We start from the raw sequence: 26,741 nt of genomic DNA, 5'->3' as shown, positions 1-26,741 counted from the left end.
TAAAAAAATACAGATCAATACAAAACAAACTCAAGTCGGTGTACAACAGAAAAATCAAATATAGTATAAAGGAATCTCAAAACAATATACAAAGGGTACGCCACATAAAAGGGATGCGGGTGGCGCTGTGGTCTAAATCACTGAGCTTCTTGGGCTTGCTGATCAGAAGGTTGACAGTTTGAATCCCCTCGACAGGGTGAGCTCCCGTTGCTCGGTCCCAGCTCTTGCTGACCTAGCAGTTCGAAAGCACACCAAAAATGCAAGTAGATAAATAGGTACTGCTCCAGCGGGAAGGTAAACGCCGTTTCCGTGCACTGCTCTGGTTTCACCAAAAGTGGCTTAGTCATGCTGGCCACATGACCCAGAAAATCTCTGCAGGTAGCTCCCTCAGCCTGTAAAGCGAGATGAGCACTGCAACCCCAGAGTCGCCTGCGACTGGACTTAACTGTCAAGGGTCCTTTACCTTTGCCTTTTTTAGGCCACATAAAATGGAAAAGAAATAAAAACAGACCAAATAACAACCTTTAAAAACTACATTATATTATTAAATCAGTAACACAAAATCCTAACCAATTGCTTTGTAATACAATGGCAGCCGACTAGATAACAACTCAAATATTCATGGAACTGAATCAATGCTGCATTCATTATCTCACAGGCAGGGTAGAAGGTAGAGTCCTGATGCTAAGACTCTCACTCCAAATGGCAGTGAGCAACTTTATCTCATCTACATTCCAGCTTCTCAGGTTGATGGTCTCCAACTCCCATCAGCTCCAGCCAGCTGTCAGGGATGTGGGAGCTGTAGCCCAACACATTGGCTACCCCTGCCTTATCTTAATGATAAACCTTCAGCAAGGAGACAGTCTTTGCAATGAACTCAACCTCCAGACTGACCCGAAACCAGTAGGCTCTCTTGCAGCCCAACAAAAACAACTGACTTAAACTTCTGCTTCTCAGATTTATACCCTGGGACCTGCTCTTGGTTCAAGCCCCAGGCCCCACTTGGGGATCAAAATTTTTAACATTTCACGAGCTGTATCAGATGGAGAGATGGGGAATTCATTGCACACAAGACCTGTATTATGCACTTTCCCCCTTAATATTAACTCCACCCCCCATTTTATTCTACGCATCTTATAGTATATACTGATCAATAAAAGTGATTCACTCAAATCCAACTTGGAGCACATCAATCATATCGGGGGATGTCATACCATGCATATCACAGCACAGCAATATATAAACCTTAAAATCCATACACTTTACATTTCTCTTTGCTTCATGATATAATCCATAAATGTAGATAATATTTCATTGTAATCCTTTATCTTGTGTCATCTCTTAACATACTATCAATTCAGTTGCTGCCAGCTCAGCAGCCTGCACAACCCAAACATAAATTTCTGGACTATTAATAGCCCTCCAGGCCAGCAGTACCATTGTCTTTGCAGTGCTGAAGCCCATGCAACATAGGCTCACTGGCCTTTGTTCTCATCAGAGAACCCACTCAGAAGAAGCCTCCTAAGATGACTTCTTAAATGTCCATGCATTCCTAGGTGAATTCCTAGGAGAGCTGGAAGTTGCAGGCTGCTGTTCAATTGGCCTGGCATGAGATCACTGTACAGCTGCAGGCCACTCTTTCTGCTGCTGCCATTTTATAGGACCAGAATGTCTCTAGATCAGAGATGGGGAATCTGTGCCCCTCCTGATGCAGTCAGACTCCAACTCTCATCAGCACCAATCAATATAGCCAAGTCAGGGATGATGGCAGCTGTAGTTCTGCAATATCTGGTTCCCTGTCCCTACTTTAAATGAAATATACAAATCACCATAAAGTAATCATAAACAGTAAAACAATTCTAGTCATTCAGAGCTATAATTTATATCTTTTGAGAGAGTGAATTTGAACATTGTTCCAAAAGAACAACTTGGAACTCTATTGCTATTTTCAGCCATGGCGAACTAATCTTTGTTCCTTGTTGAGCATACAACACTGATTTGATTTGATTTATTGTATTTCTATGCCCTTTTCCATTCAAATGAATCCCAAAGCAGCTCACAAACAATAAATAGCAATAACATAATAGAACATCCCAAGTACAGCATAAATCATATGAAACACTTAACAAATCATCAGTAAAATCATTACAATCTATAAAACGCTATTAACAAACCAGCAACTAGTTGAGAATCAAAGAAAAATAAAACCACTTCTCTTTGCAGCTTCTGATTACTAAGTCCATAATTCGGGTTCATTCACATGGAACTGCTCATTGACTAGATATCCTGAGTTTGGAAATTATTTCGATAGCACCAAATCCAAAGTCTCCAGTGCCCATTCATGTGTATTTCTAGTGCTGCAATTAGGTAAATTTAGACTCTGGGATTAAATGTCTCTCTCCCTGCTCTTTCTATTGCATTGTTTACTGCTTACTTCAAAATGTGGTAAGCCAGCCCTTCAAGAGTTTGGGGGCCTTCCTGCTCACTCTGCTGACTGCCCCTCCCGGACATCTGCCCCAAAGTCCCACCCCTTCCTGGTGCCACTGTGTAGCCCATCCCCATGTCAGAACTGGGGATGAAAAGCCAGCTGGTTCGGTCCCAGCTGGAGCGTATCCCCTCTCAGCTTTGCTGCTGCGGAGATCCATGGACTTCTGCTCCTCCGACATTTGTCAGTGACTCAAGCCGCAGTGCATACTTGAGCTCACATTACTCAGCAGTGTAAACTGTGCAACAAATGAGGCTTGAGGCATAGGTACAATACTAAGGCTACACATTTATTATACGTAAATCAGGATAAAGAAAACATGGCTTCTCTCCTTGCCGTCTTCTTGGAGAGAGACTGAAAACAAAAGTAATACAGAGCAGAAGTACCGCTCATGCCAGCAATCTGTGCTGGAATGCAAACAGACATGTGACATGTAACAATCCACATATCTGCAACGAAAGGTGGAATAGAATTCCCAACACCCCATAGCAGATGGTTAGTGCCCTCAGCTTTGAGGAGGATAATGTGGGGCTGGATTTAGTGCTCTCATATCCCAAGCAGAAGAGAGTGAGACCTCCATCCTAACAACCTTGTGCCAATGGTGGGGCTGGCAAGGGGATGGAACAACTTCAAGTAGATGCTGAGCGTGTTCTTTGCAAGAGTCCTGCAACAGCTGTTTTTCAGCAGGGTCCTGAAAAACCTACATTGGCTCCCAGTACGTTTCCGGGCACAATTCAAAGTGTTGGTGCTGACCTTTAAAGCCCTAAATGGCCTCGGCCCAGTATACCTGAAGGAGTGTCTCCACCCCCATTGTTCTGCCCGGACACTGAAGTCCAGGGCTGTGGGCCTTCTAGCGGTTCCCTCACTGTGAGAAGCGAAGTTACAGGGAACCAGGCAGAGGGCCTTCTTGGTAGTGGTGCCCACCCTGTGGAATACTCTCCCACCAGATGTCAAAGAAATAAACAACTATCTGACTTTTAGAAGACAGCTGAAGGCAGCCCAATTTAGGGAAGCTTTTAATATTTGATGAATTATTGTATTTTAATATTTGGCTGGAATCTGCCCAGAGTGGCTGGGGAAACCCAGCCAGATGGGTGGGGTATAAATAATAAATTATTGTTATTGTTATTTGTGCCTGTGTGTAAAATAGAAGTTTGGAAAGGTCTGTTCTTGGTGTGAAGAGGATCATCATGGTTTTTACTTTGGTGGACTACAAGTCCCATCACACCCCATGTCTTGAATATAGACCTTGGGGAATAAATGGTTTGTGTGTGCATTTTTTAGTTTAAAGCAGATGTCGGGAAAATTAATCTGTTTTGCACTTATATCTCCATTCCTGCCTGATTACTCTCCACTTCTGATTCATTTATATGCCAGAAAGGTAGACCTCCATCACAGGTGATTTTGTATGTTGATGTTAATGTCATGTGCTCCTATGAACTCTTAAATGCTTTTTCTTTTGTTCTTTTTCTGAACAAGCAAGAGTGCAAATTGTATAATGGCATAAGTGTTGGTGAGGGGGTGTAGATCGTGAGGTCAGAATGAAATGAAATGTGTACACTACTGAATGGCAATTTCATCCTTTACAGTGACTTAAACAAGAGCAATTCACAACAAGCATGGTCTGTATAAGAAGGAACAACCCCCTCACTGCAGATGGAACAGGAAACAGTCCCTTTATCTAAGATTTCTATCTTAATATCCAACCAGTAACAGTTTTGCTCTTTCGTTAGACTTTGGGTTTTTTATTTGAATGACGGGTTCTCAGCAACTGTGGTTAATGTGTCATGCTTAATGACATCACCAGGGCCCACCCTGTGACACCATCAGAGGCCTGCCCCTAGGTCTCATGTTTGGTTCTTGAAATTTCAGGGATGCTCCTGATCTGGCAACCCTATGTTCTTCATTGCAAAAAGACTGCTTTTTTCTCAGGTATACTGCACAAGACTACCCAATCAACTATAATTGGGCATCCTGAATTTGCCGGGATGTGACTGAATCCCACTAAAAAATAGCGACAGTCTGGAAGTGCCCTCATTAAGGAAAGGATCCACTCGCTGATGTCAAAGCTTTTGATAACGGTTGTGCAAACAAGACATATGGGACACTCAGCAGCTAAATGCTTTAGACATTCACCACCAAGATACGAATATAGAGCACTACAGTTCACAGGAAGAAATCAATCATACAGCTTGTTTACAGAATTGTATCCTGAGATAACTAAAGCCCTTCATTTGTTTCCATCTCCAGTTTGTTTACACAATCAGTGAGCTTAATCAATTGGTTAGAGGCTAGTTGAAAGCAAACAAGAGAACGGCTGATTAATTAGGGGCTGGCTTCACCTCTGTTTTGTCTCAGGGTAAGAGACCATACCTCAACATAGAGTTAGGTGTGCCCTTTTATATCAATGGACCTTATGATTATTTCCAATCAGGGATCCCACAAAAAAGGGAGGTCAGAGGGGGCCCTAATATGGTCGAGAGGTGTGTGGTTGGGACATCCATCCCAACTCAGGATGATCCTGCAAAATGGACTCCTGCCATAGTTAAGGCTAGGTGATAAAGAGCGAGAAGTGCAGCAATCCCCTTTTCTAGGATCCACAGCTAGGGATAGGCAAATCTGTCATTTTCAGCTCAGTTCTCCACACTTCCACATCAATTTTTTTTTTTAATGTTCTCATGAAAATTCACCAGCATTTATATTTCTCGTCATAGAAACAAATCAATTTTCCCTAACATAATGCATTTTTGTATGCTGTTTTCATAAATATATGCATTTTTATGCACACTTTGCCCTTGTGTGTGCATTCCTGTATCCCTTGCTTGGCTGGAGAGCCACACTGCAAAATTCAGAGAAGTGCAAATTCCGAAGGGTGGCTGCTGCAGTCCAGGTATTTTTTTAGAAAGTGCAAATCAGGCAGGTTCACCTTTAAATGCAAACTGAACCAAATTTCTCCCCCATCCCTACCCAAAACAGCCGAAACGGTCTTGCTTGCTGTGCTTTGGGAGCAGAGTTTTGCTTTGCAGGGAAGAGCCAAGCTTGAGCGGAACTGAGAGCAAATGTGGGAGCGGGGGGGGGGGGGGAGAGTGAGCAAGGGAGGCAGAATTGAGATTCGAGAGTAAAGATGCTGAGCTTCTAATTTGGGGTAGTCAACCTGCTGCCATTGCAGTGTTCTTGGGCCTCATGTCCCATCAGCCCCAGCTGCCACAGTCAATGGTCAGGGATGATGGGCCAAATAAGGCATTCTCACTCAGCTTGCTATTAATAAACAGATCAAAAAAGTAATGAGCCTGAAGACATCCCTGGCAATAGGATAGAGGTCTATTAAGGGTAAAGGTAAAGGGACCCCTGACCATTAGGTCCAGTCGTGACCGACTCTGGGGTTGCGGCGCTCATCTCGCTTTATTGGCCGAGGGAGCCGGCGAACAGCTTCCGGGTCATGTGGCCAGCATGACTAAGCCACTTCTGGCGAACCAGAGCAGCGCACAGAAACGCTGTTTACCTTCCCACCGGAGCGGTACCTATTTATCTACTTGTACTTTGACGTGCTTTCGAACTGCTAGGTTGGGAGGAGCAGGGACCGAGCAATGGGAGCTCACCCCGTCGCGGGGATTTGAACCGCCAACCTTCTGATCAGCAAGCACTAGACTCTGTGGTTTAACCCACAGTGCCACCCGCATCCCAGAGGTCTATTAGATGTCTGTAAATTTCACATACTTCTTAGTTATTTCATTTGCTTGGTTGCCTCTATGTAAAATATATTAAAATGTACAAACCCCTCAGATAAGATACTTAGGTTCATCCATTTGCACCCCCTCCCCATTTTCCTTTTTTTATGGAAACATCACATTTAGATGTGTAAACAGCTTGTCCTCTTGAAAATGGTATAATTATGTGATGGAGTAAGATAGAGCAGCTATTCAGAGTAGCTTTCCCTGAGACAAAGCCAGTCGTTTGTCTCCTACTAAATTATTTCCTTCATCCCAGCTCCCTAATTAGAAGAGGAGGAGCCTTATATATATTTTCCTCAACACATTAAACAAGCTAATTGGCCAGTAAGATACAAGCTATCTTCTGTTCTCCCACTTTTTTTTATTTAAGAGAACCATGACGCTAAGTTTCCATATTCATAAGAATTCCTCCGGTCTGGAGATGACTGAAAGACTTTGCAGGCAATAAGTCATTCCATGGGAGCGTTATTTTATAAAACAAGTCTCAACTTCATTTCCCTAGCCAGAAATGCATTACTCAAGTGCTCTGCTTTCAGCTTAAGTTTCATATTGCCAGCAACAGCCAGGCTACATGGCTTGTTCTCTTAAAGTCTCTACTATTGACGTTCTTGTTGGCTGAGGTCCCTGTGTGGCCTCAGCATAACAAACACAATTAATCTTGCTGGTACACGCCTTACACTTGGTCCATTTTCTATGCATCGAGCAGCACCACATTGTTGCATGCCATCCCAATCTCCAAGTGATGGGAGGTTCCAGGGGTTCCAGGCACTTTACCGAAGGTCTGTATTTCCTTTAGGAAATGACACACAGTGGAGACTACAGTGTCTTTATGATATATGGTTTGTGTACACATATCTGCAGCCTGAGCCTGTGATGGAAGGGTTCACAGCATGGACACACCCAAAGGGTCTTGCTTCTCCCATGGGTGCAGCCTTGGATTCAAACAGACATCAAACATCCTGCTCTGCCTGCTGCTTTGCATCTTGGTCAAATAACTCCTAACTCTCTTACTCTAAGCTCTGGCTTTATTTGCTGAGGGAGAGGGGGCCCAACTGTTTCCTGTCCCACACCAAATCCTTTGATGCTTTGTTCTCTTACTGGCCCACCACCCAGGCTATCACCGCAACACTGTTACATTTTAACACTTGCTGATTACAGGGGATTAAAAGTGTCTAGCATCTAGCACACAACTTAATACACACAGGTCTGGCACCCAGTTTTAACACCCCAAGCCTTAATTAAAGTCTCAAACTAGCTTGATCCAGAGATTATAGTGGTCCGGCACCCACAAACTCATAACACTATCTTTCAGTCAGCGCAATCCCTAACCCCCACAGGAGCAGGAGGCAGAGAAGAGAGTCAGGAATTAGAAGCAACATTTGAAAACAAAGAAGCCACCCAAGGGCTCTGCAAAGTTGCTTGTGACCTTAGATAGCTCTTCTCAATGGAGCTTTAAGTGAAACTGACACTCACGTTTTTGACACTCTTGTCAGTATTTCCGGATCAGTAAACTGTCAGCGCCACTCACCCTTTAGCAGCGGTGAAGGTTTTCACAGCTCGGCTTGCTTGCAGGAGTCTGTATGGAGGAGTCTGGTTTATTCCCTGCAGCAGTGGTGTGGGTGCAGAATCAGGAGCCTGAGCTGGTCAGGATGAGCTACTGTATACTGTATATCAGGTTTAGAATTTATTTTGATAAAATATATTTTAGAACACCTATTGCTCCAGGCTCCAGGTAATCTGCAACCATCTAAACTACATAAATGTTAAAATTACCCTGCAGAATAAAATAAAGCTGATAATCCAGGCAGACTTAACATAAGATAAAGTAAGGTTACTTCCAGGCAACCTGTTTCTTGAGCATTCATCCTGACTGGTTTGAAGAACTTTTATGGGGTAGTTAGACAACATGGGCTGCTTACTGAGCATCCATTCAGAATTGTTTGTGAGGAGATTAGACTATGTTGTGCCAAACATTTCCCTATCCCTTTCTGTATCACAAAAGTCCAATTTGTGTGTGTGTGTGTGTGTGTGTGTGTGTGTGTGTGTGTAGCAAGTTTGTTGCACAAAAGCTCCAAATCAGCTTTAATTGTGCAACCTGGATTTGCTGGTTTGCTGTTCCAAAATAGGAACAGTCTGGAAATGCCCTAAAATAACCTGGTGCTACCAAGTGCTGGCACAAAGATCTGCAAACATAAATGCATCTTTAATTGGTGCTGGAGAATATCACTAATGTTGGCACTTGTCTACGGTCAGAGGAGAGATGGTTCCACCACAGAAAAGGCCCTCTTTTTGGTTGCTGCCAAATGAGCTTCCAAAAGGTTGCAGCCTCATTAGTGGATTGTAATGATCATGCAGGGAAGTAAGGGGAAAGATGATCCATTAGCTATCCTGGTCCCAAGTTGTTTAGGGACTGAAACCTTAAACCTGACCTGGTAGCCTTTTGGCAGACAGTGCATCACCTTTAAGAGTGGTGCATATTCACAATGGCAGACTCCATATAAAGTTTCGAGTGTTTTGAATGAGCTGTAGCTTCTAGACCAGCCTTCAGGGCAGCTGCACACAAGCACATTACAGTAGTCCAATTTTGGTGTTACCAATGTATGCATTGCTGTGGCGAGGACATTCCTGTCCTGGAATGGGCACAGTTTGTGTATCAGCAGAAGACGGTCAAAGATGGCTTAGTGCAGCTACTTGGGCTTCTAGAGACAATCTTGAATCAAGGAGCACCTTCATACCTGTCAAGTTTCAGCTGACTGGTCCTCATCCAGCCCATTGTATCCAGGTGCTAGTTCACCTGACTCAGACCTAAGTCTGATAAGGCTGTGTCACTAGGCATACTGAACGCCAACCTAGACATGATAACACATCATTATGAAGCATGCCTGTATTTTTTAAAAATGTAACAACAGGAATTTCTTGCTCCTGCAAACTCTTTAACATTTTTCATTAACCCTTTCCACTTCTGCTATTGGCCTGACAGAAATCACATTCCCAAGGTGCTGTTAGCCTCCGTAATTTATATTGAAACTGAACGACACATCAGGACACCAGATGAGTGATGAACAGACTTTCGGGCTGTCATTTGCATGCGATCAGGACAAATCACATAGGCAGAAGCCTTGACACATATACCAGACTAGTCTAGGACACAACCAGAGAGGCACCCATGCAGCTAACAGGGCATGAATTTGGTTGTGGCAGGGGAAATGCAATAGTGGCCTTGATTAGGGTCCAGAAAGGGCAGGGCAGAGACTTCAGAATTAGGCAAAGAGATAAAAGCACATTGTAAACTGCAGCTGCCTCACTGCTGTTTGTTTAAACATAGCACCCTGTGGCACAGAGAAAAAGAGAAATAGCCTGATTTTGCAAGTTTGCATCAATTCTCATTCACACTATTGCTGTTGTAGTTGTTATGATATTTTGAATGCTTCTAGACCACCTTTAAGAGTAATATCCTCTTAGGCAACATACAAATAAAATATACTAAAATGCAGCCACAACCATAAAATTGTAAATAAAAGCCAGCTGTAACAAATATCCAGTACTTCATCACCACCACCAGTTTATATACAATAGTGAGGAAGGGCTAACACCCCATGATCTGCTTTTCTTTTCTTTTTCTTTTTTCTATCTTATAATTTTATTTATTTGGATTTTCAGATTTGGTTTTTCTGCGGTCATGTATCGAACATACAACATAAAAACAAGATTCCAAAGAATCTCTTGGACTTCCCTCCTTCCCTTTGTGGGTCCTGTTTTTAATCATTTCCTCCTGCATCTTTTATTATAATCCAAATCTTTCACATTTCCATTGTGTCCAAAATTCACCATTAAACTACAAGTGATATTCCAATCCTACTAACAATTTTAACTGTTTACGGTGGTTTTTAAGGCAGCTTATAAATTCCCCCCACTCCTTATCAAAATTGTGCTCTTCCTGATTTCTGATTCCCCCGGTCGTTTTAGCCATTTCGGCATAATCCATCCACTTGATCTGCCAGAGCATCTGCGTTTCATGCAGAAGGTAGTACTGGAAATGATTCCTTTTTGGAAGGCCACTGACAGTCAGTGTAGACAACCCTGAGCTAGATGGACCAACGGGTCTGATTCGGTATAAGGCAGATTTCTATGTAACATAGCGCACGCGCACACACACACACGTCTCCATGCCTCACTTTCTCTCCCTTTGTCTAAGTATTCCATCACACAGCTGCATGCACCGCCACCCACATCGCTCCTCACAGAGGATAATCACGGAGGTGTCACAGTGACTTGGAGTGAGTTGGGGACATGATTTCCACCATCACAATGCGGGTGGTTAATCAGCCTTGTGCATACCCAAAACAGAAAGCCCGGTGTGGAAATAAATGTCAATCTTCAAGAAATGGCATTCTTCTTCCAAACTTCCTTTGATTTCTTTATAGTGTTTCTGCGAATCTCTGGAAACATTACATTACTCAACGGCAGAGCAGACAGCCACTCCCACTGATAGCACCGTTTAATCTTTTACTACAGCACTTTGTGCCTAAAGCCAGCAGTGTCAAGAGTTGTGATGCGGGTCCTGAAACGGGTCTGCTATGTGACCTTGTACAAAGCACTTAAATTCAAAGAGCTTCTGTTCAGAAGGAGATTTTTTTAAAAAGAAGAAGAAGATAATCTTTAAGTCCTGTGCAAGAGTCATATTATTCATAGTTATTCCAGGGTGGTAGCCCCAGCACATTTCAAAGTAAACGTCAGATTCTCTTCAGAATCCTCCTTCATATATTCCCCTCCATTAGCTTTCAGTTTACAAGTTGCTAGCAGATTAAACATTCTCTCAGGTGGTTTCTTTGTTCAGTCAAGGTTTGTATGTGGTAACAACCTGAGCTCTGGAATTTATCCGTTTTTGTTAAACGGATTAAACCATATAACAGGATTTGATTGATTGATTGAAAAAACATATTGCAATAAAAGGCTAGTTCTTTAGGGGATTTTGTTTCTCCAAAGAGTGTGGCATAGCTTATTTGCTAGAGTTCTCTGGATATAGTGCAATTATGATTATTAAGGTCCCAGGCTGCCTAGCTAAGTGCTGTAGAAGAATAAAAGCAAAATAAACCGACGCAGGTGGCGCTGTGGGTTAAAGCCTCAGCGCCTAGGGCTTGCCGATCGAAAGGTCGGTGGTTCGAATCCCTGCAGCGGGGTGCGCTCCCGCTGCTCGGTCCCAGCGCCTGCCAACCTAGCAGTTCGAAAGCACCTCCGGGTGCAAGTAGATAAATAGGGACCGCTTACCAGCGGGAAGGTAAACGGCGTTTCCGTGTGCGGCTCTGGCTCTGGCTCTGGCTCTGGCCAGAGCAGCGATGTCACGCTGGCCACATGACCTGGAAGTGTCTCCGGACAGCGCTGGCCCCTGGCCTCTTAAGTGAGATGGGCGCACAACCCCAGAGTCTGTCAAGACTGGCCCGTACAGGCAGGGGTACCTTTACCTTTTATAGCCTTCACAACAATGTAAGTAGAAGGTGGGACTTGATGTTACAAGAAAGATGGGAGTTGTTAGCAACCGTGGAAGTCCTGTGTCCATAATGTATAGTGTTACAAACTTTACTGCTTATAGCCAAGGGCCCTAACGATTTAAAATTAAAAGTTTGGATCAGGAGAAGATAAGAAGAACCATATGGAACAGGCTATAGGCCCATCTAGCTTACTATCCTTATCTCACAATGGCCAGCCAGATGCCCATGGTAAGTCTTCAAGTAGGACATGAGTGCAACACCACTCTCTACACTTGTGAGTCCCAGAAACTGGCATTCAGAGGGGCAATGGAGGTAGAACATAGTCATCATGGCTAGTAACTGTTGACTGGTAGCTAGTATCTGACTTTTAGAAGACATCTGAAGGCAGCCCTCTTTAGGGAAGTTTTTAATGTTTGACATTGTATCACTTGTTGTTGTTGTTGTTGTTGTTTTGGGAGCTGCCCAAGGTGGTTGGGGAAACCCAGCCAGATGGGCAGGGTATAAACAAACAAATTATTATTATTATTATTATTATTATTATTATTATTATTATTATTTCTTTAGTGAGCACATGGTGGGCTTGCATCTATTTTTCTGCAGCAACAGAGAATGTGATGGAGGCGAGATATTTCTTTGCTGCCTTCACCGCCACATATGAGCGCGTATCAGGTGTTGTTGGTTGCCTTCAAGGAGAGTCTTTCTCCTTCTCTTCCATGTTCTCAGCTCTGGACTATGGAGCTGTCGGGGTGGGCTTAACACAATCTATAAGCCCCTTGCAACCTGCCGTCCCTATTTCAACCAAACTGTTCCCCTCCAGATACAGGTAGGTAGCCGTGTTGGTCTGCCATAGTCGAAACAAAATAAAAAAATTCCTTCCAGTAGCACCTTGTTGTTGTTTAGTCATTTAGTCATGTCCGACTCTTCGTGACTCCATGGACCAGAGCACGCCAGGCACTCCTGTTTTCCACTGCCTCCCGCAGTTTGGTCAAACTCATGTTTGTAGCTTCGAGAACACTGTCCAGCCATCTCGTCCTCTGTCGTCCCCTTCTCCTTGTGCCCTCAATCTTTTGTTGTCTTTGTCCATTGAGCTTTCTTGGCAGGGATACTGGAGTGGCTTACCGGTTCCTGCTCCAGGTGGATCACGTTTGGTCAAAACTCTCCACTACGACCTGTCCATCTTGGGTGGCTCTGCATGGCATAGCTCATAGCTTCTCTGAGTTATTCAAGCCCCTTCACCACGGCAAGGCAGTGATCCATGAAGGGGAGTAGCACCTTAGAGACCAACTAAGTTTGTTATTGGTATGAGCTTTCGTGTGCATGCACACTTCTTCAGATGTGCATGCACACGAAAGCACATACCAATAACAAATTTAGTTGGTCTCTAAGGTGCTAGCTACTGGAAGGAATTTTTAAATTTTGTTGCCCTCCAGCTTTCTTAAAACAAATGCATTAAAAAAAAGGTGGGGGGGCCAATGGGGACAGGACTTGGAAGGTAAAAGTCTAGATCGCCACTCAGAAAAATGGGCCCCCAAACAGCAAGCCTAGTTTACAACATTTTGAGAGAAGTGAAACGGTGCACTTGACCCCCCAAAAGGGGTGGTAGTGTGGGGAGAGAGGGAATATGAGAGTGTTTAGACTGTTTAGTTGAATACCACCGAAGGGAATCCCATCCCATCCCACCCCCACTTCCCTGTAATGCAAGCCCTGCTAAACAGCTGGTCTAACAATACATTTCCATCCAGGCCTCAGGCAACTGTCTGGATAACAGAGTCCCCAGCACCCCTGCAAGAATACTTAAGTCGGTTGTTTCTGATTTAAAGTAAGATAGGATGTTGTGTCTCCCTCTGCTTCTGACCCGCAGGGAACTGCCTTTTTATCAAATAATAATGGTTCAAATTGCCATAATCAAGTGATAAATTTTGGTGTGATGTTATGATTCAACAAATTTCCAGGCTATTATCTCAGCAATAATAGTGTTTTCCCCACTATGATAAAACCCTGAATTTGAATGCGCCCCTCTGCGCCTTTGCTTGTCACACAGAGACCACAGGGACTGGGTAGCTGTTTCATGCAGCAAATTGCACCAGAGTGACTTTTTGTCCTCTCTGTGTGTGCAAAAGGTCCCAGGTTCATTGAAGAGACCCCTGCCTGAAACCCTGGAGGGAGCTGCCAGTCAGCACAGACCTTATTGCGCTCAGTGGGCTGGTGGGTCTGACATGGGCAGCTTCCTATGCTCCTGTGGCATTGTTCTGTTGATGCCTGGGCTATGCCAATACCACGCCAATGTTAACATTTCTCCTGCCAGCCTGGCATTCTACTCTAACAGAACAAGGGAGTTCATGAGTGATCCTTTGCTGCCAAGTGGGTGTAACTTAGGGATGAGATTGCTTTGCTGGCATATGTTTACAGGCAAAGTCAAGGCTGTGCATATTCTGCAGCTGCACCATGAAAGCATGGAATCTGGCAGTGGCCACAGGATTTAAAAATTTTTTTTTTAAAGCAACTTGCTTAGTTCTGGAGCTGGCAATGATAGATTCTAGAGAGGCATGTGTGTCGGAGATACCTGGGTAAGTCAGCATGGGGGCTGAATAGGATTTCCATTGGTCTAAGAGAGGGGTAGGCAACCTAAGGCCCGGGGGCCGGATGCGGCCCAATTGCCTTCTCAATCCAGCCAGCGGATGGTCTGGGAATCAGTGTGTTTTTATGAGTAGAATGTGTCCTTTTATTTAAAATGCATCTCTGGGTTATTTGTGGGGTATAGGAATTCGTTCATTTTTTTTTTCAAAACATAGTCCGGCCCCCCACAAGGTCTGAGGGACACACCCATGCTCAAGAGTCTTCTCCAGCACCATAATTGAAAAGCATCAGTTCTTCGGCAGTCAGCCTTCTTTATGGTCCAGCTCTCACTTCCATACATCACTACTGCCATCAAAAACCACCAGGAAACCTTGCAGTTGACCGTGCTACTTGTGAGTACACCAAGAAGTCTAAGTAGATCTGAACTAATGAGCTCCTTTTACTTTCCAATCTGCTTCTCCTTTTGTCCTTTTCTTTCCCTGTTTAAAATTCTTAATAAAATTTCATACAGTTTGCAACTTGAAGAGTGTATAAGATGGTAGACTTCTGATAATCTCCTTTGTGCATGTCCACTGGGTGCATTTTACTGAGTGAAAGTTTGGGGATGTTAAAGAGAAGCAGGATGCCCTTATTACAGGAAGAGCTGTGTACTCCCTGCATAAACTGAGAGGGATCTGCCTGGGAAATGCAGGGCACATTGTCTCAGGATCCCGGGTTTTGGTATTTACTTGAGTGCCCAGGAATTCCCCGTTTGGGGACTGTAAGAATGGAAAGGAAGCTGTGGTGGTAACTGGATAGTTACAATGCAACTGGCCAACCTTACAAGGCTGTTGTTGCACAGCAGTTGTGCAAGGAAGGCCATAAGCAGTTTCTCCTGGCCTCTCCCCCTTCGGTTACTCATCCTAGGTGATACCCAGCTTTACACACTGCCCTAGAGGGTAAATCCTGCTGATTTCAGGATTGGCCGTCTCCCCTGTTTAAGACTGTAGCCTTTGCTATTTCTAAACTGCATTTTCTCTTGCTTTGTGGGCCTAGGCTCAGTCAGCACAGATTTTATTGAAAGCCAAATAATGTAAATTCCTTAAGTACCAAGCAAGCCTCAGAAGAAGATAGATCCCTTAGTCACTTGGCTGGCAAGATCTTTCTAATCTCATCCTTCTTAAAAGACAGTGGCTGGGGGAGAGTGAACTGCTTTGCATAAACGGGTTTGCTTCTCAGAGCTATTACTCATGCCACCCACACAAACCCCAAAGATTACAGATGTCCCCTAGATTAAGCTTGTTACTATTTTGAGTTGAGAGAGTGAACAAGCTAAGCAAGAGCTCAGGGGAATTTTTAAGTGTTGTCTTGAAACACAAGGAATGGTGTGAAGAGGAGGCAGAAGGGTGCGGGGGAACGGAAGAGACGCAGCAACTGCCCACTCAGAAAATAACAGCTTCCACTTCTCTCACACTTATGCCTTCTGAGGATCCCAAAGTGCTTAGCAAACAGAAATGAAGGCAGCCTGTAGGGAAAAGGCACTAACATAACACAAGGAGTGGGGAGGGAACTACGTTTCCCATGATGCACTAGGGTGACAGGCTTGGCACATCTGAAAGAGGAAAACATCAAGGATTTAGTTAGTTAGTTAGTTTGTTGTTGTTGATGTTGTTGTTGTTGTTGTTGTAGTAGTAGTAGTAGTAGTAGTAGTAGTAGTAGTATTTTGGTTTTGCTTTTGAAACAGGAAACCCCTAATTCCCAACATTACATCTTTGTATTCATGTCTACTCACTTGTGCTCTCAACTTTGCATCAGCAAATCATCTGCCATCCTTCCATCCTGCACTGTTGAATGTGGCTGCTGGATGTTTTCTAAGCAAGGAGCTAGCTGGATATATAGCACAAAGCAAGAGTGCATCATGATCGGTTGAGATGTCGTAATAATCGTAGTAGCAGATTGCACAGGGCTTTAAACTGTTTTTAATACTGTGCTTTAGTGTTGTATCCTGCCCTGGGACCTTAGTGTGCAGGATAGGAAAATAATAATAATAATAATAATAATAATAATAATAATAATAATAATAATGTAAAGGTAAAGGACCCCTGACAGTTAAGTCCAGTCACAGGCAACTCTGGGGTTGCAGCACTCATCTCACTTTACTGGCCAAGAGAGCCAGCGTTTGTCCGCAGACAGTTTTTCTGGGTCATGTGGCCAGCATGACTAAGCCTCTTCTGGCGAACCAGAGCAGTGCACGGAAACGCCGTTTACCTTCCCGCTGGAAGGTACTTGCACTTTGACGTGCTTTCGACGTGCTAGGTTGGCAGGAGCAGGGACCAAGCAAAGGGAGCTCACCCTGTCGTGGGGATTTGAACCGCCGACCTTCTGATCACCAAGCTCAAGGTGCTCAGTGGTTTAGACCACAGCGCCACCCATGTCTAATAATAATAATAATAATAATAATAATAATAATAATAATAATGGAATCATAGAATCATAAGATTCTCTGTGCATTCTACAGATGGGATATAGATGCAATAAATAACAACTGCCCACAAGGGCAGGATGCAATCCGTTCTGCTTACATGGTCACATAATTACAGGCTCACACATACAATGCTCTCCTGAGGACCATACTGAATTGACTCCCGGGCTGCTGAATGGGAAAGGGAAAGAAACTTAGGCTGCATATACACACCATATATTTAAAGCACCTCACTTTCTCCCAAGATTCCTGGGAACTGTAGCTCTGGAGGGTAAACTACAGTTCCCAGGACTCTGGGTGGGAAAATGTGCTTTTAAGTGTGCTTTAAATGCACAGTGCATCCGCAGCCCTAGTGGCATTGTGCTTGTGAATAACAATGCTGTGAAAGCAAAAGCTTCCTGGCACACTCAATTTGCGGAGATACATTGCACTGTTCAACTCCAGCACTCCCTGCAATATACTACAAACCCTCCCTCCGCACACATCCTTCCCTGTCCTCATGGCAGGCATGTCACTCGTTAGCAAATAAAGTCCAGAGTGGAACGTCTTGGCACCTTTTTTTTCGTTGAGATTTATAAGCGTGCAGCATCAACTATACTTGTTTCCTTTCCAACATTGACATTAATGCCTTTTGAAAAGCTCTGGCGGCTTCCGTTGCTCCCCCCCCCCCAGATCCACGTCAGCTGCCTTTCCCTAATCAAAGTTCTTCCTCTCATTAAATCTCACAGCTTTGTTTCTGATATTCTCTCCACAATTTGTGCTAAGCTAACAGGTTTATAATTGCCTCCTATGATGCATGGCCCTTCTTCTCCAGGCTTGCTGTAATAGTCACATTGCGCCTGCCAATTTGTAGGCTGCAGGAATCTTAAACATCATTGGCAAATGTCTAATGATATCAGCTTTTTCGGCTTCCAGCCCATTGGAAGTTTTTAGCGGGAGAGACTTTGCTTGCCAAATTGGCGTTTCAGAGAAAATGGGCAGCAGTGAGGCTTGGTGTGCAGTGGGGAAAACTTGACAAAGCCATGCTAGAGAACAGCAGGAATGGAAAAAGAGAAGCAGGGATGGGCTTTGGCACGGGGGCAGGATTAAAGCACTGCGTGACCTGAGGTTTGATCTAGCAACAGGATCTTCCTTATTTATTTACTTACCTGTGCTTTTTGGATGCTACCCATGAACAAACCTTCTCTGGGCAGTTCATGAATTCAACAAACCATAACAAGTAAACCAGCATTATAAGGTTCTTAAGTAGCATAACTTCTTGCCACTTCAGAGAGCTGGGTTCAAGGGAGCTGAACATTGGCTCAAATACAGTCTCCATCAGCCATCAAGAGAAGAAAGATCTGAGAAGGCCCAAGGATAAACTTGTGCTACCCACTCATCCAAGGTCTGGGCAAGAGGAAGTGGAGAACCAAGAGTTTTTTCTATGGGTAGAAGGCTCACCAAAGAAAGAAAACTCTGCAAACCAGCACTGGCCTTCAACGTATGGTAGAATACAGAATTGGTTGGCATTAATTGGGAGGGTCCTTGCAGGCTGGCATTCGACTTGCACCAACTCGGGGCTCTAATCATCACAGCCCAATGTACAGCGCTTATCCCCAGCAAAGCCCCTTGCGTCGTGGTTCCCATGAGCTTGTTGCCATGTGCTTGGGAAGTACTGTGCAAGGGAATGGGACAACCCACTTGCTAATCATGTGACTGCATAATGATATCAAGTGACTGACAGGTAGGTTGTTCCTGGCCTACAGGGATGACGAAAGGCAATGATCTGGCTCACCATGCCAGAAGGATTCTTCACCTCTGTTGTTATGGACAAGGAAAAAGAGCAGGCTTCCCTTAGCAACTGCTCTTGCCATCATATGAAAATAGAGTTGATTTCATTGTTTTTAATATTGTTTTTACTGTTGTAACCTTATGATGAAGGGTGGGGAATGAATGAATGAATGAATGAATGAATGAATGATAGAGGTGGGTGGGCTAGATAGACTGAGCCACGAAGCTCAGTGGGTGAGCCAACGACTCAAAGGAATGTGTGTTTCAGGCTCCGGATCCTCCCTACCAGAAGGAACTCTATATGCCTATATTGGAATGAGTATAGGGAGTTCCATACATATCCTTCCCTAAAACAGATCACATATCCAGAATTCACATTCCCAGCTACTATATCCTCCCTTTGAACTAAGCTCAGGTGAAGCCTGAGAGGGGAAAGCAGAGGCAAATTCAAATAGAGAGATGCCACCTTCAAAATATATGGGCTCAGCATATTTATATTTTACAGGAAGGAGTCCCTATTTCATGCTCCAGAGCCTTCTAGATCTGAAAGAGGTTTTGATAGTCTTGCCCTCTCAACACAATAAGTAGCAACAAGGGGACATAACTACAGAAGGAGAGTTTATGCACTGCTGCCTTTGCAATCTTGCCACTCACTGAAGTGAAAGAAGCTTTTTCTTCTTAATTTTTTTCTCTTTCTCTGATGACCTGCTTGGTTCCCCTCCAGGTAGGATTCAGACCTATTGAACACGGAGGTTCACCTGTCAAAGCATCTCAATTTCTTTTCTGTCCAAGCTAAGCCATGCTTTGTGAACAGATGTTGTGAACCGAAACAAGAAAATAGTCAAGAGGCCTATCACTCCTATGCACTTGGGCACGTGTTTATGAATCACCCTTGCTCCTGAATCTTAGTTCCCAAACAGAGAAAATCCACAATATCTCAGCGGAAATGAATCAAGTCTCTGAGACCTGGATCTGGCTGGAGGAGGTGTTGCATGCTAAGTGGGCACAGAATACTGACTGACAGAGGGGAAAGTGATAGAGCAAAGGGAGAGGGAAATGCAACAAGGAGCATGGCTGGCTGGCACGCTGAGCAAGAGCACTCTGCACTGCAACATTTTATTGTAGGTCCCACATGCAGAGGGGGATCTGAAGTTGAGAGAATAATGGCATACTTAAGGACATCTCATCAGTTTGTGGCTCAGGCAAGATGTAAACCAGGGACCTTGAGGCTCACAACGTACCCACTCAGGGAAAGGAAGGAACCACAAGGTTCCCAGATTTTTTTCAATGAATCCAGGGACACATTTCAACTTCAATGGATTTTGTATGGGGACTGATTTGTAAATCTGGGGACTGTCCCTGGGAAACGGGGACATCTGGTAACCTTACACAAAGCAGCATTATGGAGTTGCTTTCACTTAAAGGGAAGCCCAAATGTTTCTTTATCTCTACTCCCTTTGCCCAACATGAGTTTTAACAGAAACCATGGGCTTATACATAAAAGCCACCATCACACACACAGATCTTAAGATACAAGCAAGCCAGCTGCTTGGAGGCTGCCGTGTTTCGAACTGCCATAAAACTGAAATCTGAAAATCCTTGCAGCCTTTTGGCTAGCTTTAGTCATGAGATTATTTTTTTTAAAAAATATATATATATTGCAAAGACAGATGAGAAAGACGCACAGGGAGAAATCTTATTTAGGCTTGTTTGTAAAGAAAATCAAAATAGGATTTGCATCTCTTTATGGGACTTGACAGTGTATTGTATACAGAAACAGTTCCTGCCTGAAAGTTTGCATTTCCAATCAATAATGTTTTTGTTTTTTTTACACATTCTTCAATATGCTTCCTGCCCTTCCTTATTATTTCATAATTGGACAGAGGATGGGGAAGCAGATATGTTCATTCTCAGTATTCAGATTCTGATGAAGATTATTGCCTGATAAAGGCAGATGTGGAACTCAAAAGGCTGCATATGTCTTTGCCAAGAGAGGCTGGTTCAATGAATCTATTCATCTCTCTTGTCATGAAAACTGGAAAGAAGCAATTGGGCAGCCAATACATTATATTTATGGTATAAATAACCTCTGGCAAGGATATTTTGGTGTTACCTTAATTTCTTATAAATCTCATGGGTGACAGCCTTCTTCGGTGTGTTTGTTATTATGGCTGGCCATCCAGGTTTGTTGCTGTTTCTTCTTCTTTTTTTAAAAAAAGAAACAACCTTTCTGCCTTTTGTATTGTGTAGACCTTACCTGCAGAATATTCTATAAACCTAAGAAACTCTGAGTATATGTTCATATTAACATATAGGCATTATATATTAAATCAAAGCATAATCACTAACACAAATATAATCTGACTTGGCAAGAAAGTTCTGGGAGAAAATTAAAGTTCGGCTAGTGAAAATGTTGGGTTATGAATTTCCATTGCATCCACTTACAGTCCTATTAAATTATTTGGAAAGGCCAATAAAGAAAGAACATAAGGAAATGATTTCATATTTGCTAGCAGCTACCAGAATTTTATATGCTGGCAAATGGAGGTGGGCAATAGTCCCAAACAGTTAACGAATGGCATGATAAAATATGGGACTATAATGATAATAATAATAATAATAATAATAATAATAATAATAATAATAATTTATTTATACTCCGCCCATCTGGTGACTATGTGGTGATGGCAGAATTAATGCATTACCCAAGATTTGAGGGCTATGATTATAGGCTTAACATGTTCATGTTAAGAATGAACAAATTTTTGGAGTATTGTAGAGTACATGGAATCTGAGTGTTAATTATGGATTTTCAATGTTCTGAGGAAAATGATAATTGGAACTCATCTGTATAACATTTTCTTCTTTCCTGTTGCTGTTATTGCTGTTCCTATCACATATATGATTGCCTGTTGAAGAAAAAAATATATGTCTGATAAAAAATAGTAATAATAACAATTCTTTGTGTGCACTGAGATTGACATCAAATACCTTCCTCAAAAGTCCACCTCAGATGTGTGAGGGGTGTGTGTGAAAAAACAGGCATTCTTTGTGGTGAACCTGCAGATGTGGAATCCTCTACTTTCAGAGCTGCATCTGGTTACTATGCCACATTGATTTCAGGAGACTCTGAAAACATACCTTCCAGGTGTGAGGTTGTTGTTGTTTGTTTCTCTTGCAGCCTTTGCCAACATATTCCCCTCCAGCTGTTTTGGACTACAACTCCTATCAACCTCAGCCAGCACAGTTGTAATCTAAAACATCTGGAACACACCTAAAAATAATATTAATAAATACATAATAATAAATAAAAAAGCAAGTGTTTGAGGGCCAAACTATGTTATGTTTTTATTATTATGAGCCATTGTGAGATATTTTAAGGTAAGTATGGAGGTGGAGAGCAGCTTTCATTTAGACTGCAGAGCATTTAGACTGCAGACCCTTCTCAAGGGCATGAGGGCTCTGGCAGGGTACTAGAGTCTTCCCGCCTTCTTCCCCAAACCCAGGAAGGACTTCCCAACTTTGGGAAAGAGGGGGCGGCAGCTCTAAGATACTACCAGAGCCCTCCTGCCTCCTTTCGAAAACCTGGTGCCTCTTACCTGGCAGCAGCTAGAGAGGGTCTCAAATTTTGGCCTTGCACAGGGTCCACCTCCGCTGCATTGGACTTGAACTTAGAGGGAAAACTTTCATTGGTGTCAATGGTGCTCCTTGTGGGATCAAAGCTGGGTTGGTTTCCACCCATGATCGTGGCCAGGAAGGGAGGGAATAAACATCCCTTCCCTGTGCACTTAATGCAAATGGAGGCGGAGCCTTCCATGCCTTATTATTTTAAAATTCAGCATTGTGTGTTTTGACCCTAAGGCTGTAATCATATACCAACTTACAAAGGAGTAAGCTCCACTGTACTCAATGGGACTTACTTTTGAGTAGGCAGGCATACAATTGTGCTGCCATTGTCTTAAGGCTTCAGTGCTCTCTAAAGCAGACTGTTTGCTTTAACGCTGATTATAATCTCTACATACACACACACAAAGGCATGCTTCATAGATTCCATCTTTCCTGGACTAGCACAGAAAGATAAACAGTTTGTGTACCTCTATAAAGATGAATTATGCAGGATACGCAAGGGGAATAGTTGCATGCATCTTCAGAAGAGTGGCTTTCTAAACATATAAAAAAGAAATAAAATTCCACAAGGTGTAATTTGTCTGGCAGAGGAGGAAAAATGTGTATTTAAACAGAGAGGGTTTTTTGTTTGTTTGTTTTGTTTTTAAATCATCTTAAGGCATTTTGCTGAAACCATCAATTACAGAAGTCACCACCAAGGACTGTGTCTCAGTGGTCATTTATCCTCTGGCTAACAGAGTATACTGCAAATCAGCACTCTGGTTCTGTGCAGCGATCAGGTACAAGAGTGACACTGGCAGGAAAGAGGAACAATGGGGGTTGCTTTACACAGGGTCAGACCCATTGGCCCAGCAAACTCAGTACTGCAAACACAAACTGGCAGCAGCTCTACAGGGTTTCACCATTCCCATTCTTACGTGGAGATGCCGGGGATTGAACCTGGGACCTTAAGCACACATACAGTATTAACAATAACCAATGCTCTCTATGGACACCTCAGCATCTAGCCCAAGAACTGCAACAGCGGCCTCAGGAGCTCCCACCAAATCCCTTGCATGTCATGTTTGTACCTTTGTTTGTGCCTATCTCCAAAGAGATTCTGTCTTGCCCAAACCACAGAAGCTTGTACAAATGTATGCCAGTGTCAGGGCACAGCCATAGGCAGCAGTCAGATGTGACTCAAAGCTAAAGAACATACAAGAACCTGTTTTTTGGTTTTTGTTTACTCAAATTATCATCTCAAACAGGAACTCTTCCTGTCTAAAAGGACTCAATGGCCAACCAACTGCCACTCAATCCAGAGACTGATAATACTGAATCGCTCAAAATAATGTTCCAATCACTGTTCTGTGACTCACCACATGGGGACAGCTGCCAAAGAGCCATTTCTAGTTATAGCCCTGGTAGAGACCTACAGCTGGTCAAAACAAATATTGGACAACACAGTACCAGCACATCACAACCAGCAACAAGATCTAGGTAACTACCAGGGCTTTTTCCCCCAGCTGAGCACTTCAGTTTTTCTAGATACTGCAGGTCCAACAATACCATTCTCACTGCTGGACAAAGTGAAGTCACACAAGATCCCTTCTGTTTCCATTCCTCACTATGAATCTCTCTGCCAAACTCTTTATGTTTTAGATGCTGCATGAGTATGAGCCGTCTTCACTACCCTTGTGAGATGCTGAATTTTCCTTATTAGGCCGCAAGACATGCTCCATCCAATGCCCTTACAATAGACTCAAGGCTCTACTAAAATGCTGACGACTAAAATGCCTTTTCCTTTCTTCTTTAGGAATCCTTAACATTTACACTCACAGTATAGCAAAGTCAGCTCTGGATTCCACACAGTGATGGAAGAGGAACTACAGCAAATCCTGATTCCAGCCCATTTTTTGGTACAGCCTCACAAACTAAGCTAGGTAATATATGTCATTTCTTACTACACTACATTACTCTTACATTAAACATTAGCAGCAGGATTACCCCCCCAAAAGTAAATGCTAATTTCATGAGTTTGGGATGACAGGAGTGCCTGGCATGCTCTGGTCCATGGGGTCACGAAGAGTCGGACACGACTAAATGACTAAACAACAGCAACAATAGAATTTTTACTACCAAATGCAACATATGCTGTACTAAGGATGGAGTTGGCGCATGGCACTAAGAATCCAGTTAAGATAAAACATTTCCACTCAAGCCAACCTCCGTTCTAGTAAAAGGGCAGGATTGGGACTGCAGCAGAACTAAAGAGATCTTCCAGCAGATTCTGAACCTACCTGGTATAAGTGCATTGCATTCCCCCTCCTGTTCTGCCCAGTTGCTGCAGTGCCTGTGCATTTTATGTGCAGGACTGTAGTTAACCTTTCTCAGTTTCTGTTTTTAAAATATATGTATTGTACTGTGACCTTCTTACATTTTTATTTGTTGGAGGAAAAGTATTTTTGTCTTTCCCATAAAGCAGAGCCTGTACTCGTGGATTTCTGCAATTTGGTATTAGCCAATGTGCAGCTGATCTTTGAGAGCTGCAGTGAGCCACAGGTTGGATGCTTGGTGTATGAATAACTGGTTGAACCCTGGATGTGTATCAGTGTGCAACTGAGCACAAGCATTCTGGGTGACAGCAGTGTAATCATCAGAGTGATTGCTATGTTGGTGCCTGCATGGTGTCAGGCCAGGGATCAGTTTTATACTACACAAAGCATTCATCACCCCTGCTTGCTATTTTGGATCTATGTCTGCAAATAGCACAGCTAAAGTTCAAATTACTACTAAACGTATGATGGAAGAGTGTTTTGCAGCTGGTTCATTTACCATTACTGGAAGACATGAAAGATCATCTCATCCACACCTTCTCACCATAAACATGCACACACACACACACACACACACACACACACACACACACAGTCTGTTGGAAGGCTGAGCCATCTACTCAAACCATCCACTGGTCAAACCATACAATTGAAGCCACAGTGGCCCACCAGAATTGGAAGCATAAGATAGCCATCTGATGTTCCACAGGCAACTTTTCAGAATGCTATATGTGGAAGCATTATTCTCGGTCTTCCTTTCAACTATAGCATTGTGTGTGTGTTTTTTAACAACAACAACATTAGCACCACTATTCTTTCAATAATACTTTATCACTGAACAGGCTTTACCATTCTCAACTTGTTCAGCATTTTGACTGGCCATGGTGAGTCCTTTTGCTGGCTCAAAACTGAGACTCAGAGATAAAGATGACCAAGTCCAACCTATGAAATATTGTATGAGAATAGAGGCAAATTCAGGGTCTTCGTTGTCTGAGTCCAAGGTGCCAGCCTGACTCTACAGAGATAAATCCTATATTCTGACTCTGCATTACAGATACTACCACATCACTTTATTTCATGAAAGCATCTAATGTGGCCTCACAAATACTACACAACCATTCAAGATCAGGGCTACAGGATATCCATGTTAAAACAATGTTTGTGATACAGCACGGAGTAGCTCCAGCTATTTTAATAATGCTGAAACATGTGCAACTGTGTAGCAGATTGTGGTCAATGAACACAATTTAGTGGAAACATCTTCTCTGAGCATATTACAATCAAACAGGAGCTGCACAATAGCATAGTATGTATGTATGTCCAAAGGCTATGAAAAAGAAACTGCACCCCAAATGTGTCCAGTGTATCTGATTGTGATGGGTGAGCCCTCACACCAAAAATGAAAGTTTAGAAGTTTGGTTGCACAATTTCAGTTGCTCATCATTCCTAATGAATCATTATGTCATCGTGCTTTCTAAATACACTTTCTAGAAAAGTGTGCTGCTGTTTGTTTGTTTGTTTGTTTTAAAAACTAATTGCTTTAAATTGCTTGGCTATTTGCTTACTTTTGCCTTATTTTGTAATCTTTAAACATCTGCTAGCTGAGCAGTGCTGAAATTCAAGCTTTCAGGATGTCCACACATTTTTAGCATTTCAGACGTTAGCCAATCTGAGACAAGCTTGTTTAATTCATTAATTTGACACACTGAGATCTTTCAGTCAGGTATCAAAGATGACATTACTTTCATTATGCACAATATTTTCCAACACATGAAATCACACAAGCTTGGATACAAACTTAGACATACTTGGAGAGTAGACCCATTCAAATACATAGGACATCAATTAGTCAAGACTAACTTCCAATTCAACTGATTTCAATGGGTATACTCTGACCAAATCTGGATCACACTGGACTTAGAAAGTCTGAAAGATTTCCAAAACACTTGAAATGAAATGCTATCTGGGGGAAGCTGTATAGTCCACTTTTCTCCACCAAGTTGCAAACCATCAGTCAAACAAAAGCGATGCCTCTGCTGTTTGGAAAGTCAAGCAACTAAACATAACACCAAATCAGTAGTAGGAAGGCAATAACAGTGTCACTCTGAGCAATACTTGCCTATGTCCATGTAACTTTGCATGTGGAATGCTATTGACACAGAAAGACAATCCATCTACCGGAACTTAAAACAAGGAATGGCTAGCATCTTCAGGGCTGGTCACAAAAGGCGGCTCACAGATCCTCCACAAGTGCATTAAGCTGTATTTCTTTCACTCATCATTTCT

The 26,741-nt window shown here is 43.0% G+C and overlaps 1 protein-coding gene across 2 annotated transcripts in view; it reads right to left on the bottom strand.

Moving 5' to 3' along the window:
* Positions 1 to 26,741, bottom strand: part of MARCHF4 (membrane associated ring-CH-type finger 4) — a 110,813-nt gene that overhangs the window by 80,962 nt on the left and 3,110 nt on the right. The window lies entirely within an intron of this gene.

The sequence above is a fragment of the Podarcis cretensis genome (assembly GCF_951804945.1).
Source record: "Podarcis cretensis genome assembly, chromosome: 1".
In the NCBI taxonomy this organism is placed as follows: domain Eukaryota; kingdom Metazoa; phylum Chordata; class Lepidosauria; order Squamata; family Lacertidae; genus Podarcis; species Podarcis cretensis.
Note: the sequence above shows the minus strand (reverse complement) of the source record. Positions and strands in the feature narration are given on the sequence as shown.